Here is a 15,752-nt window from a genome sequence, read left to right as displayed (position 1 = left end):
ATATTGCGTCTCTAAAATTTAATCCGTTCTGCACGATTTGCATTTTGTAATAGTACCAGATTTGCATTAATAAAATTGTACAATATTTTGACATTATCTACAGGATTTACGACTAAGTTGGAATGCCAAAAAAAACGTAATAATAATAATAATAATAATAACATTTATTTGCATAAATAAGGTACAATTTAGATATTTCATGTATACAAGTCCTCTTATTTTACCTAATGAGGCATGCAAATTACAATAGCATACGTAATATATAATTATTACGTACAAGTCACTATGATCAAAAAGTTAATAGTATTAAGATAGGAAATGTCATGTCAATATAATTATTCAAAGATTTAAATTTACATAAACACACCTTAAGCTGAGACGTGCAATATTGGTACAATTATAATTAATAAATCTATTAATAAAAAAATAAATATTCAGTTATACTCATGTCACGATAGATATATTGTACATTAATATTATAATATAACAATTATTCATTCCAATTCTTATTTTTTCACATAGTTACAAGTTATTATTTGTCAAATAGATCATTAGTAGAGTAGAATGTCCTTACCACACTCTTCAAACCAGAACACAACAGGGCTTAACACTGTTGTTATTAGGCGAAAATTGGTGTAACGGTGGTGCCGCCGGAGTCGAACCACAGAGTCTGGAGTCTATTTGTCCACACTTTTTCCACTAGGATCACATAAATCAACAGAATAATGTAGTAGATCGATCCAACACCTTAGGAGATGCGAAACACGTACTTCCTCGAGCTCCGTATGAAATATGCCGCCCTGGTAGTTTCCTATCGATTTATACAAATGGGATTACCCATTTTTGCATTAGCCCTTGGAATATCTACAGTTTTGTTCATTTTATTTGGATTCGTCGGGGAAATGAAGTATTATTTTATCATTTTCTTTAAATATATCTTAAGAACTAGACATACAATTTCCGCAACTGTTAGTATGTGTTTTTAGTATAAACGAAGCCCCGGTAATTTTACACGTGTTTATTTTTTTGCGCGGATCACTAATTAATTATCTAAGTATAAGTTACTTCTAATAACATTAGCTTGGATATCAGAACAAACAAAAAGTCAGAACATAAAGACAAACGGAACAATGACAGACAAACTAAAATAATTGTTACTTTTTGTTAAAAGTACCGTATAAACTTTCATATGCACTTTAATAAGAAGCTTAGACATTTGATGTCTCTCATCAATTTTATTTATTTCTATAGATAGGTAATAAAATATCCCTTTGGAATAATCCCTCATATAGTCAAGTACATCATGGCTGCACTATATCAACATTCCAATAACTTCTGGAATCTCGGAACGCAATTGTTTGAACGCTATTGAACGAGAAAGATTTCCATTCCATTTGTTTATTGCAATTGAATTGGAATTTTATAACAATGCTTTAGATTTATTATTTTATACTTTGTTTCTTTAAAAGTGCGTTTGAGTATAAGTTTATTATTATTAGGAGACGTTACCGAGGAATATAATATTTTATAATATGGTAACTGCTGACCATGGATATCTGAAATTAACCTCAAATAAGATTAGATTCTTACTTGCCACAGATGCATCGTGACAACTGAGGACTACGTTGAGGGCTTTGATAAGGATGTCAGCCTTACCACACCCTTCAAACCAGAATACAGCAGCGCTTCACTACTGTCATTAAGCAGAAATAGGTGTGGCGGTGGCGCCGCCGGACTCGAACCACTGAGTTCTTAAAAAATAGAATACAAATATCAACGCTTAATTGCACCAATTAGTGAATCATTAAGAGGAAAAAAATAAAGAAAATACTCAATTCACTGAGAGGAAACGCTTTTACTCCCAGAGAAGGTCTCTCCAAACATTTGGACGGTGGAAATAACTATTTGAGGTAACGAAACTGAAGTTAGTGTAATAACTATTTCCAGAAACTTCTCGAAGGCAAAGGCTGTTGAAGAAACGACTTTTACGTAAAAGGGAAATAGGGAGACTTCTATTAAGAAGTGGTTGTTTGAACGTTGCGGTTTTAGCATTAATTGCACGCCATTTTCTTATTTCCATTCTGTTTCTGTTTGTTGTCTATATTTCAGAGACTAATATTGTACCTCATTTCATGTTCCATTTTACTAGCTATTATTTGGACATGTTCTTATGTAAGTACACATTTTTGAAAATCTTGCAAAGCATTTTCAACGTCTTCCGATTAAGCCGGAATTTTGCATCATCATCAACCCATTACTGTCCCACTGCTGGGCACAGGTCTCCTCTCAGAATGAGAAGGATTAGGCCATAGTCCACCGCGCTGGCCAAGTGCGTATTGGTAGACTTCACATACCTTGGAGATTTTTTTTATAAATCTCTCAGGTATGCAGGTTTCCTCACGATGTTTTCCTTCACCGCTTAAGCAAGTGATAATTAATTTCTAAATTTTGCATGTATATGTAGATCTGTATTTGAAGATGGTAGAACCCTTTGTGGTTCGACTCCAGCGGCACCACCGCTACACCTATTTCTGCTTCATAACAGCAGAGTTAAGCGCTGCTGTGTTCTGGTTCGAAGGGTGTGGTATGGGAGTCATACTTTTCCGAGGCGTTCCAGCTTAATCATCAGGGGTAGTGGCGCATCTGTGGCCGACCTCAGGTAGGAATATCTAAACCTATCTGGGGTTGATTACAGATATACATGTGTAACCACTTACCATCAGGTAAGTTATTATAATATATTACAAAAATAGATCGGATTTCAATGCAATTATTATGATAGAGCTGATCTGACGATCAAGCTGGAAGGTGGCCATAGGAACTTTATAATTGTGCAATTGTTTGACAACTGTTGAATTGTTAAAGGGTTTTCCATTAAAATCACAGACCCCTAAATTTTTTTCCGTAATTTATACTCGTAAAACATTCGTCGGGTCTAAACGTCTTTATTTTTACAAAACCTCCCAAAATAAATGGTTTTACGGTGCGAAGGTTCCGTTGTTTGTTGTTGGAGAATAATGCTCCAATTTGTTTATTTTAAAAAACGATTTATAATTTCTGAAATATATTTAGCGTTTGTAAAAATGCATTGCAATGAATTTTCGAATTGTATAATGAACATTATAAATGAACGCGGTCATAACGGCACCGTATTGAAAATATGAAAGATGGCGAAAATTTGGGATAATTTATATTTACAAGGAATTTAAAATTAGCAGCTCAGTTCGGTACTTGTATATATGCAAGATGTCGACAAAACTTCATTAGCGTGATTCAGAAATACTATTAGCACCATCTCTTGTCGAGTTGTATCCGTGCCTAGCAATGACCCTAAGCGTTACCAAATATATCATTTTCGACTAATATTATCGCGGAATATTATCGCGCTCATGATGCACGGGTTTCTAGTTTGAAATACCGTCAGAAAAAAAACCGCGAAAGAAAAATTATAATGCGATACCGAATGTTTGAATATATCCAAGGAAATCCAACAAGTAATTAATTTAAAAAATCAAAAACCCGACTGCACCAAAAAGGCTGAAGTAGAATTTCCAAAGGCAGTGAAATAGGCATTTCATTATTTTTATCCAGAAAGCCAAATACAAAGTTTCATAGTAGGTGTCTGCTTCAAAAACAAAAGATGTTCAAACAATATTATCCTATTTTATTTTATCCTCGTAGTGTTCATTTACGCTATATAAAGAACCTATGTGTAAAATTCCAGCACGCTTAAGTTCAGCGGTTTCCCTTTGCGTTGATCTCTGGCATATCAACTCTCTCATTTAGTCAGACAGTCATCTCGATGTGTATATACGAGTATATATGTACTAGCTGACCCGGCAAACGTTGTGTTGCCATATAAATAAAAAAATGTTAAGGATGAACAACCCTTATCACTTAGGTGTAAAAAAAATAGATAGTGGCCGATTCTCAGACCTACTGAATATGTATATAAAATTTGGTGAAAATCGGTGAAGCCATTTTGGAGGAGATATAGGATATATTATATAATGTATGTGTAATCGCCTCTTAATTTCCTTTATTTTGACACCCTACTCGATAGGTTTGGTTAACTTTTTTAAAACGTGTTACTATTTCGCGAAAAAATTCACCATTTACGGTCTATAAAATATATAACTTCAGTAAATCAAAGTTTCGGTCATTATTTTACCTCGTTAGAGGTAGCATTTCATTATTTTTATCCAACAAGCTTGATACAAAATATCATAGTGTTTGCTTCAAAATTGACGATAGTTCAAATGAACTTTTAACCCTTATTTTACCCTCTACGGGGTTGATTTTTCGGAGGGGGATAAATAAGTGCGTCCTTGTTCCTATCCAGAAAGCCAAATACAAAATTTTATAGTAGTTGCTTCAAAATTAAAGGATTTCAAAAAAACTGTTTTCCCCTATTTTACCCTCTTAAGGGTAGAATTTCCAAAAGGCCTTTCTTAGTACTTATTCAAGCTATATAGCGAACCTGTGTGCAAAATTTCAGAACTGTAAAGTCCTTGGTTTAGGCTGTACGTTGATTTCTTAAAAATGAAAAAGTCATTTAGTTAGTCAGTCAGTCAGTCACCTTACTGTTTTATATATATACAAATATGTTTTTATAATCTCCGTTTAATTTCCTTTCATTTGATACCCTACTCGATAGGTTCGGTTAACTTTTTTTTTTAAATGTGTTACTATTTCGCGCCAAAAATCCGCCATTTTGATTTTTTTTTACTAACACCTATCTAAGGACACTCGGGTCATTGAGACAAATATAATGACACTTTAACTGTTGAAATTCATCCAGCCGTTTGTTAGATCGGATCAAATAAAGAAAGACAAACATACAAGATACGCGCGAAAAACATAACCCTTCCTTGGCAGTCGGGTAAAAATAGGAACATGAATTTTAACCAAACTCCTCAGTCGAATTGTGTTATGTTCGAACGTAATCCTTTCTCTAGCTGGCAGTCCGTAAGCTATTCTGAACAAGTAGGTTACATTTTCCATAATACCATTGGCACTCTTGTTTTGATGTTTGGTTTTATCAGTGATTTTATTTACACCATGATAATGATCATGGTGTAAACTTATAACAGTTATGCCTTTTTTATAATATAAGACTAGCAGACGAGCATGAAGTCGACTTGATGGTAAGTGGCTACTGCCGTACATGGACATCTGTGATCTACTCCAGATAAGATTCCTACCTGAGGTCAGCCACAGACACTACCTCTGAGGACTAAGCTGGAATGCCTTTAAAAAGTATGTATCCCTTACCACACCCTTCAAACCAGAACGCAGCACCGCTTAACACTGCTATTATGGGGCAGAAATAGGTGAGGCGGTGGTGCCGTCGTAATTGAACCCCAAAGGGTTCTACCATCTTCCCCTTTCCCTTCCCTTTCCTTTTTATAATATAGGTGGAGGAGACGAGCATGCAGTCCAGCTGATGGTAAGTGGTTACTGCCGCCCATGAACATCTATGATCCACGATATACGATGATGATGATGATGATGATATACCATGCCATTTCAAATCTTATGAACAATGACCTGCAGTAGCTCTACAAAACCACATAAGAAAGGTAAAATCCACCACATTATTCCACATAACCAGCTGTAACAGGCCGAAATCCGTTTTTGCGTAGAAACGTCGAGAGCGATGGACAGACAGAAAAAATGAACAGCCTGATGTAATTGGGTCGGCGAAATGGGATGAAACAGTCAGTGGAGTGGAGTATACGCAAAAACTAGATACAAATGCGAACAAAACAAGCGAACTAGTGGAATATGAATATGTTTGATGGGTTACAGCTGTAAGGGGAATGTGTGTATTTTTGGATTTCAACTGGCCAAACAAATCTATAAGGAATAGTGAAAAACTATAAAGTGTAACGAAACATGCTAATAGTAGATGCGAGGCCTATTCCGATAAAATCGAAAACTGCATTTTGGAATAAAAAAAAGTTATCTAGTGAACTTATTTAAAAAAATGCACATCCTTTTTATGAAGCTTTGGCAATGGGAGATCTCTCGCCGGGCTAGGTGATCATGCCCAGGGAGCGGCCGTGCTCCAACAGTCGCAGTTCGGAACTTGTATATATGCAAGATGCTTAGAAAACTTCGATAGCGTGATTCAGCAGCGCCATCTCTTGACGAGTAGCGGGCGGTTGCTATAGATTCATGAAATGATGTTGCTTATAAGGATAAACTTCCGAGTATTTTCGAGTATAAGGCAGACGATCATCGCATATCATAAAGATTTTACCACGGGTGTAAAAACTGTTAAAAGGTAGAAACGGCGGCGGTTTGAAAATGGTGAAGGTATGCTTACAGAGTGTATATTATTGTAGGCGCTATGAAATTTTTTTCTAAAAATAAAACAGGTTTATTTCTACGTTTTTCGGATTATCTTTTGAACCGTAATAAGTATACATTTATATGTTTCGCCACACTACTATAGCTTAAAATAAAAAGCATAATAACCTTTTGAAAACTTTTCCTAAAGTATTACACATATACTACTTACTTAAGTATACTAAAAATTGAAAAAATAGTGTTAATTTATCGGTACGGAACCCTTAATTTGCGTTCGACTCGCATTTGGTGACTTATAAAGTTACACAGTAATGCCTAGTTTTAGTCTTTTAAAAGTAGCTACTTAAACCGTTTCAGTCAGTAAAATGTAAGCAAAGCAGCGAACTAAACTTACACAGTTAGTAGGTCAAGTCAACATTGAACTTTACACTTTCAACTGTAGTTATCATGTGATGGTATTTTCGACCGTCGACTACCGTTAGGGTCACCATAATTAGAGTGGACTTTTCTGGGATATTTTAAAATTATTTTCCGTAATAATAGTACTTATAAGTATACAATATCTTTATATATATATTTCTTATGTGCGTTTGTATGTCACTGAACTCCTCCTAAACGACTGGACCGATTTTGATGAAATTTGTTGTGTGTGTTCAAAGGAACTTGAGAATGGTTTAGATTCACAATTTAGTCCGTGGGAAAAGGTTTTTTAATTAATTTTTAATTCGTAAGTAGTTGTTGATTTTGGATTGTTTCACATTGGATTCGACAGACTTCGCTACCATCGCAGTTTCAAATATTCTATCTATTTTTCAAACCCGTAAGTGATAAGGGTTGTTCACTGTTAACATTTTTTTATTTATATGTCAACACAACGTTTGCCGGGTCAGCTAGTCTATTAATATTGTTACTACTTAATCCTTTCGATTTGTATAGCATCACTACTGTAAGTCATACGCTACGGACTACCGGACAGTTTACCTGTGCATTACTCTTACCATGAGCTTTTACGTTTTGACAAATGTGTTTTGGTATTTGTTTACGTATTTGCCCATACAAATTCCATTCAGCGCCCCTAGCGGATTGTATCAGACCTATAGCAAAGTAATATTAAATGACTAAATTGACAAAATAGCGCTTTATGTTTTGTCTCTCTTTTTTGCGAACATGTGAGGCAGACAAAAAGGCTTGAGCACTTACTTATTGTTACGTTTACTCAGTCTACTAAAGCAAACGGAACAGGATAATGTAATGAGTAAACGAAACGTAAACGTAAAATTGTGGGCATGCTCATTACAAGCTTTTATTTACTGCTCCTTTTCACAAAAAAAAATCATCATTGTTGCTATTTCCTTTTCTCTCTCTTCGATCCGTTTTCCTCACTACTGAGGGTCGGAACCACCATGATTCTTATTAAGCACAGTATTTTCTTACAAGCAATAATATTTTTTACACCTTAATATTGTCAGGACGATACCGAAAGCCTATTAATCATGGTTAATACAAAGCTTTAACTTTTAAGCGCGGAAGCTTGCAATATCGATTATTATAGCTATTCCTAGAAACTAGTATGACGTAATGTGTTTCACTTTTTATTATACAGAAATAGACGACAGGCGTGCAGTTCATCTTGTCCCTGTAGTTCCGGGACTAGAATAGGGCTACGGTATCCCCTGCCTGTCGTAAGAGGCCACTAAAAGGGCCCCCAAAAGCCCTTTTGGGGTTGCAGGCGGCAAGAGTGGGAGCTCGAACCGTCCAGTAAGCGACCCCGGGAAGGACGGCGGTCGTATATCGTCGTAAACACTACATGGTGTGGGAGGAGCGAAATCTGCTCCCCCAGGGTAGAGCCCGATCGGGGCATCGCCCTTGGAGGGCTCCGGTTGTGTTCTGTCGAACGTCCCGGCTTTCTCTACCAAACGTTGAGGACGGCCACCGGGGGAGTTTTAGTGCGGTAATTACCCACGTAACCCGGCATCGCTCCCACGTCGTCGGGTACCTTTTGAAGGATTCCCCCTCTTAACCAAAAAAAAAAGGTGTGAAGGGTATGGATGACAAGCAGATTTCGCTCCTCCCACAACATGTTTACGGTTCGAGCTCCCGAAAGCCCCCTTTTAGTCGCCTCTTACGACAGGCAGGGGATTCCGTAGCCCTATTCTAGTCCCGGAACTACAGGGACAATACCCTTCACACCTATCACACCGAAACGCAAGAACTACTAGACGCTAGAAATAGGTGTGACGGTAGTTCCACCGAGTATACTTAATTTACCTTTAAGTCATATAAAGCTGCAACGAATCACATTTAGGTGAAATGGGTTGCAATTTCAATAATGTCTTGTTTGGTCGTTGGTTTCTATGTTACCACCTAGAGGCATTGTCTTTTGAATCAATATGCTTTGATATAGAGGTCTCTACACTTATGAATTCACACTTTTCAAATTATTAGGAATTTGTCTCTGCTAAATAACAGCAGTGTTACGCGCTGCTGTGGTCTGTGTAATTTATGGTAAGGGTAATACTTGTCTATACTCGTCAAAGGCAGTGATGCCTAGTGGTTAAGAAACTCGGCTTCTCGTTCAAATCCCAGGCACGCGCCTCTGATTTTTCAAAGTTACTCGTATGTGCCTATTATATACTAATTAATTAATTAGTTACTTAATTATCACTTGCTAAGCGGTGAAGAAAAACATTGTGAGGAAACCTGCATATCTATACTAATATTATAAAGAGGAAAACTTTGTTTGTTTGTTTGATTGTAATGAATAGGCTCAAAAACTACTGGACCGATTTTAAAAATTCTTTCACCATTCGAAAGCTACATTATCCACGAGTAACATAGGCTATATTCTAAAATATATATGAAATATATTTGATAAATAGATTTTGAGGCGGTACAAAGTTTGCCAGGTCAGTAGTTATACATATATTGTAATTAACCATGGGCGACAGTAGCCACCTACCATCAGGTGGACTGCGTGCTCCAAAAAGCCTATATTCTTCCTCAAAGCTTAAACTATCTCCATATTAATTTCCATCAAAATCGGCTCAGCAGTTTCGTCGTGAAAGCGTAACAAAACGTTTTTTTGGTATTTATAATATTAGCAAAGATAAAAGTCGGGCAATACTTTAAACATTTGTCGGGGATTGTTAAATTAATTCTGGAATAATAAAATATCTTCCAAAGTTTCGAACTTTTGGCGTTTTCTTTGGTTAAAGTTTTATTCGCTTTTCATTTAACTGTACCGCTATAAAAATTAATAAAGAAAAGTTTAACTTGAGTCTTATCTTAATCTTAACCAATATCATAAATGCGCACATAAGTTTACAAACACAACAAACAAACGCTATCTACGTTTCTTTTTTTCTTTCTTTCACACAGCCCCACATTAGGATTCACTATATCGTAAGTGCTATATACACACATACAAACACACAAATACTCAGACCCAGAAACAGGAACCTAAATTCAACATTTAGATATTTGTCTGGCCCTCTGCGCGTTAGATCGGTATGAAATATTTAGTAAGAAATAGAAGAAAGAAAGAAAGAAATATCTATTTGTAAAAGTACTACAACATTATGTGACATAAATAATAGTAAAAATAACTTTAAAATCAGAAAATTGCTGCAGTAAATAACAAAAGGTTGTTTTTTATAATATAGGAGTAGCAGACGAGCATGCAGTCCACCTGATGGTAAGTGGCTACTATCGTTCATGGACATCTATAATTAACCCCAGATAACTGAGTTCGGACACAGATGCGCCGCCACCACCCAGGACTAAGCTGGAACGCCTCGGAAAAGTATGTCTCCCTTACCACACCCTTCAAAACGGAACACAGCAGCGCCTAACACTGCTGTTATGAGCAGAAATAGGTGTGGTGGTGCAGCCGGAGTCGAATCACAAAGGTTTCTTACCTTCAGACACAATCAACCCGCGGCGAACCACGGCCACTGATTTTCAGTATGGTGACCACTCCGCCACACGGGTCGTGGTTTGTTTATTGATATGCTACACTTTCACGCCTTAACCTCTCCGACGACTATTGCACACTTATGTGCTATAAACCGAATATAACCGTTCGCTCGACTATTGCACACATGTGTGCTATGGCTACCTCACGAAACAAAATTCACATTTTTATCTTTATCTTACATTATTTTTACAAGGTGTCTGAGACAAAAATAACGATAAATAAATTATACACGAATTTGCTACAGAAAATTAAAAGCATCCATATAATATTTGATATTTTTAGACATTTAAATTTATACACTGTCAACATCGTATTACGCATAGATTTAAGTCATTTAAGTACTTTTAGTTTATGGCGGGAGTTCGGATTGTGCAGTTGTTGTGATTTGTTTTGTGTGTTTATAAGTGAAACAGTAAGTAAAATGTTATTTATTACTGATATTATGCATTATTAGACCTTAGTTTTATTGTATAATAGTGTTTCGTATCAATTTCTATAACATAATAGTATAATTATCTTCATAACAATAATATTGATTTTACTACATCAAGACTATAAAACAAAATGTTTATGTCGTTTTATGTCATGGTATAAAGTATTTTTGTGAAAATAATAAAAAATAGTATGAAAGAAGGGAATCTATAATGAAAAAAAGACATTCGAAATTTTGTTTATTATTACGAACATTTATTTCGTATTGTACGGTTTTGGATAAACAAGCGCTAGGGACGTCCGTACCAATTACATCGTCATTACCGTTTTCATGTTATATCGATTTTCTTCCTAAACAATAACTTTAGTATTATTCAAAAGAGTTATTTATAGTATACAATTATGTGTAATGTTATTATTGAATAACTAAAACTTTGTAAATATAAAAGCTATCGTTTGTTATTATTTTATTTTGATGTTTACTACGTATATAATATAATTATGGTTTTTTTTTCGTAGAATTGGGAACTTCAGAAATCCTTTTTCCAAAACTGCTGCTGTACTTTTTGGGATTGAAATATTAAAACAGAAAATATTGAAAAGCGGTGTGTTCGTTATAAAGTTGATCATCAAGTAAGTAATTATCAATAAATTATATGTAATACTAATATAGGTATACCTCTTGGACAACCACAATAATTATGTATGGCATTACGTTTTCTTTTATAATATAGGAGTAGCAGACGAGCATGCAGTCTACCTGATGGTAAGTGGCTACTGCCGCCCATGGACATCTGTAATCAACCCTAGATAGGATTAGATATTCCTACCTGAGGTCGGCCACAGATGCGCCACTACCCCTGAGGACTAAGCTGGAACGCCTCTGAAAAGTCTGTCTCCCTTACCACACCCTTCAAAACGGAACACAGCAGCGCCTTACACCGCTATTATTAGGTAGAAATAGGTGTGGTGGTGGTGCCGCCGGAGTCGAACCACAAAGGGTTCTACCACCTTCAATTATTAGGTAGAAGCAGGTGTGGCGGTTGTGCCGCCGGAGTCGAAAATTCGGTAAGTCGAGTATTATCAGGGGTTTGGTTTATGGTAAGATTTTTACCACCTTTTCTATAGGTAAGCATCATTTATGTATATACGTAGGTATAGACTTTTAACGCCTTTTGAATAGATGGATACTTTATATACTTTTATTTATGTGTTCTTGATTTTATGTTTGTTTGTTTCAGTCATGATTTCAAAGAAGTTTGTCATTAGACTTGTCAGAAAACATGAAAACCTTTAAAAATATAAGAAAATCTGTCAGGCGACGAGTCAGTTGTTTGTACAATGGAAGCTACTGTTTTTGTATGTGATATGGTCGATCCTATCGATAATCGTAATATCGGTTATAGGTGTTGTAAGTTGGTTATTTATAACAAATAACATGTAGATACAGGAAAATATTTATCGCTAATATAACTAATGCCAATGTGTTAAATTAAAACTTCAAAGTGTGTACATTAAAATAAATTACATTTATATAAAGGACGAACTTTTCAAGCGACCCTTCATAGTTAAAACCAAAACTATAAGAATGAATAAAAAGAGCGGATAGGAGTTACGAGGGCAATTTCGATAAAAAGTAAATTAATCAATAGATATTTTAAAAATGTATTTGACTACCAGGCAACGAACGAGTTAATTTTGAAAAAGCACTACTATAAAAGTAAAAAAAACGTATAATTTTACCATCAAATAGTGTCGCTTATAAGAATCATATTCTGGCAAATAATTATAAATGACAAACTAAAGGAAAAGGCTAAATTTTTAAATAAATATATTTTGTAAAAAAATAACATTAATCCTGTAGCTATAGATATATTTTGTCATTACCATGTCGATAACGCAAACCCATAAAATTATACTCTACGAAAATTGCTCAACATGCCTAAAGATTTTTTTCAAGAACACAAACAAAGTTGAAGAATTGTTATTGTTAATTTCAACAACACTGTCTTGTAATAAAATTACGCTAAAAATAAATAAACTCCGTTATACAAATGAAAATGATAATAATATTCTTATCTGTACCATCATAATAAAATATAAATGTAAACTAAAATCATATTATTATAATGTGGCATGATGATCGTGCGTATATACCGATATTGGAACGGTCACATCACTAGTACTTCTCCGACTAGTCCGACAGTGTTTTGTTTTATGGTCATCTTTGTGTAATTTTGATAATTATTTCACATTTTTTGTGTATCGGACGTTTATTGTGTTATTTGTTTTGTGTGGAAGTAAAATATTTTGGTTTTATTGTAAAAAATTGAAGATTTTTTCGTTGTTCGTGAGTTTTCTATGACAAAATCAAATTTATTGTAAGTTGCTATTTTAGTGTAAACAAAGTGCCGAAATAGTATTTATATTAGTCATTTTGTTATTTTAGAAGAATAAAATAAAAACTTGTATGACTCTGTGTTGTTTTTTATTGTAAAACTCCTCAATTATTCATAAAATAGATAGCTTCTAACGAAGTAGTGTAACATGTTTTGCACCTAATTTTTTTGTAATATTTCTTACAGAATAAACACAACACACGATATAATAGCATATTATATTTTATTACAAACCAGAAAAACAAATAATACAATAAATTATTACACTTAATTCGATAAAAAGTAACTTCGAAATTGTTCATGTCAAAGTTTTAAGTGAATACAACAAAAAACACTATTATCGAGCACTAAAATGTTATATCATACGATAATACACTTAATAATGAATCGATCACTTTTTATTTCATGCAAAAATATTAATTATTTTTACGCAATCCGTCAATAAAGTAAACGAAAAATTTAGTAGCCATTTTCTAAAAAATCAATCTTTCGCGGGTGAGTTAACTGTGGACAAGTTGTCAATGTCAAAGTGAGTGGAAGTGTTAATTACATAACCGATTGTCATAAAATTTGGTACACACGTTGACAGGGGTTCAGAATAGGACATAGGATTTTTTTTATTTTTATCCACAAATTGAATGTAACACTACAATATACACAAAACAATTCTTACATAAATGCCAATGCAGTGTTCATTCTAAGAACAGTGAACACAGCTTACATGAGACGTGAGAATAAGATAATAAATATAAAAAAAGGACAAAAACAGCAACAAACGGATACCTTTTATCCTCAAAAAGTACTGTTCCCGAGGGATAGTTAAATAACTATTTTCAACAACTTCTGATCGTCAGTGAATCCGCGGTTAAAAGTTAGTATGTTATAAAAATGTGCCCACTGCTGGGTACAGATCTCAGAATGCACACCTGTTTGTGACTTATAATAATAGTGTTTAATGTTGTTTTGCTTTGAAGGGTGTGGTAAGGAAGAGATACTTAAAAGGTGTGGCAGACCTTAAGACTCAGTTCCTATCTATGGTTAATTACAGATTTCCATTAGCAGTAGCCACTTAGCAGTAGCAGGTGCACTGCATGCTCGTTTGCTAATTCTATATCATAAAAGACAAATCTTTAAATTTTTTTAAAACCCCCAGGCATGGCTTATGATGTTTTCCTTCATTTTTAAAGAAATATGTATAGGTTTATTCACGTTGTTTTCTTTCACCGTTATAGCAAGTAATAATTAATATCTACACGCACATAACTTTAAAAAATCAGCGTGCCTGGGTCTGAACCGTGGACCGTCTGATTGGCGAGTTTCAGCCACTACGCTATCACGCGTATGCATGATATTTATTTCTAACGTAACCTTTCTAACAGACGAATGCTCATATGAGACGCATGAAAGGGTCCTATTAATACATAACCTTCTTTATTTATAACCTGCTATTGTTAGGGTGCTTGCACACCTATCGATCGTAGCTTCATCATTTATTCAGCTACATTTACCGGCTCTTAAAGTTATGACGCTGTAAGTGTGTTTTAAGTTTAATAATTTTAAGTTTTATGACGACATTCTGACGCAAAATTTGTAGGGTAAAGGCACCAGTTATGGGTAACTTTTAGGAGTTTTAAATATATTTTGTAATAGAAGTAGCGAACATAGACTCACTTAGATATTGTCAAAGTAAAAGTATAAAATTATAAAGAGCATGAGGGTAATTGGTTTCTACCATCTGTGGATGTCAAACCGAATCAGTCATCAACGCTAAATGTTATTGAAGCTCTATTAAGTGCAACCTAATACATTGTGGGACCAGAATAAAGCGATAATATCGTCTGCATGTCGTAAGAAGGCACTTAAAGAGCGCTTCCGAGGTTACAGAAAGCAAGGGAGACAGTTCAAACAGCCCGGCTAGCAAACCCGGGACGGACGATGATATGTGTAGCTACGTAACCATGTAAACATCTGCACATTCGGTGAGCATAAATGCTCATCTGGGAAAAGTCCGACAGGGGGACCAGAGACCATCTCGTAAACAAATAAAAGGTTGCATGTTCTTTTCTATTTTAAAAATTGAGATGATTGGAATTCATAAATGCTTAAAGATAAATCCATATTAACTGGGAGTGTGAAGCAAGTTTATTTCCCTAGCCTGAAACTCATTTTAACTCCGAGGACGTACATGGGTTTTAAATCAGGCTCAGAACTTACAAGGGCAAATATAGAACCTAAACTTTCTTTAATAAAACAAAAACAGTTCACAACAACCCTTATCTAATCTCCCGACACGTGTACGTAATCGAGATCCCTGATTTCCAACCCTCGACAATGTAACAAGCTCTAATTAGGGATGAGAATTCTCGACGGGGTCATATTTTATCATCCGATGTAGGTCGATCGGAATGGGGTGAATACTCTAATTAATGTACCTTTCTTGGCTACGTACAATTTCCTTTCTTACAAGTGTTTTTCTTGACATGAAAAGAAAAAGTATAAGAGAATTTTCAAAATTTTTAATCCTTTGATCCAAACATAACATTTCTAGAACGTATTTTAACAATGGAAAATAAATCAATTTGAATAACCAGAGAATTATCCATGGTTTTGGATGAATGCATTAATTATTA

The 15,752-nt window shown here is 34.9% G+C and overlaps 1 protein-coding gene and 1 long non-coding RNA gene across 3 annotated transcripts in view; one reads left to right on the top strand and one right to left on the bottom strand.

Moving 5' to 3' along the window:
• LOC140756399 (solute carrier family 2, facilitated glucose transporter member 8) overlaps positions 1–15,752 on the bottom strand; it is a 71,510-nt gene that overhangs the window by 14,305 nt on the left and 41,453 nt on the right. The window lies entirely within an intron of this gene.
• LOC140756618 (uncharacterized) lies at positions 10,370–13,087 on the top strand. Its single transcript, XR_012103904.1, has 3 exons — positions 10,370–10,703; positions 11,243–11,356; positions 11,965–13,087. It is a non-coding gene; the product is annotated as an uncharacterized LOC140756618 (long non-coding RNA).

This window comes from Epargyreus clarus, unplaced genomic scaffold (assembly GCF_041222505.1).
Source record: "Epargyreus clarus isolate Ecla_fem2 unplaced genomic scaffold, WU_Ecla_fem_2.2 ptg000035l, whole genome shotgun sequence".
Taxonomy (NCBI): Eukaryota; Metazoa; Arthropoda; class Insecta; order Lepidoptera; family Hesperiidae; genus Epargyreus; species Epargyreus clarus.
The sequence above is the reverse complement of the archived record's forward strand: the minus strand, read 5'-3'. Positions and strand labels throughout refer to the sequence as shown.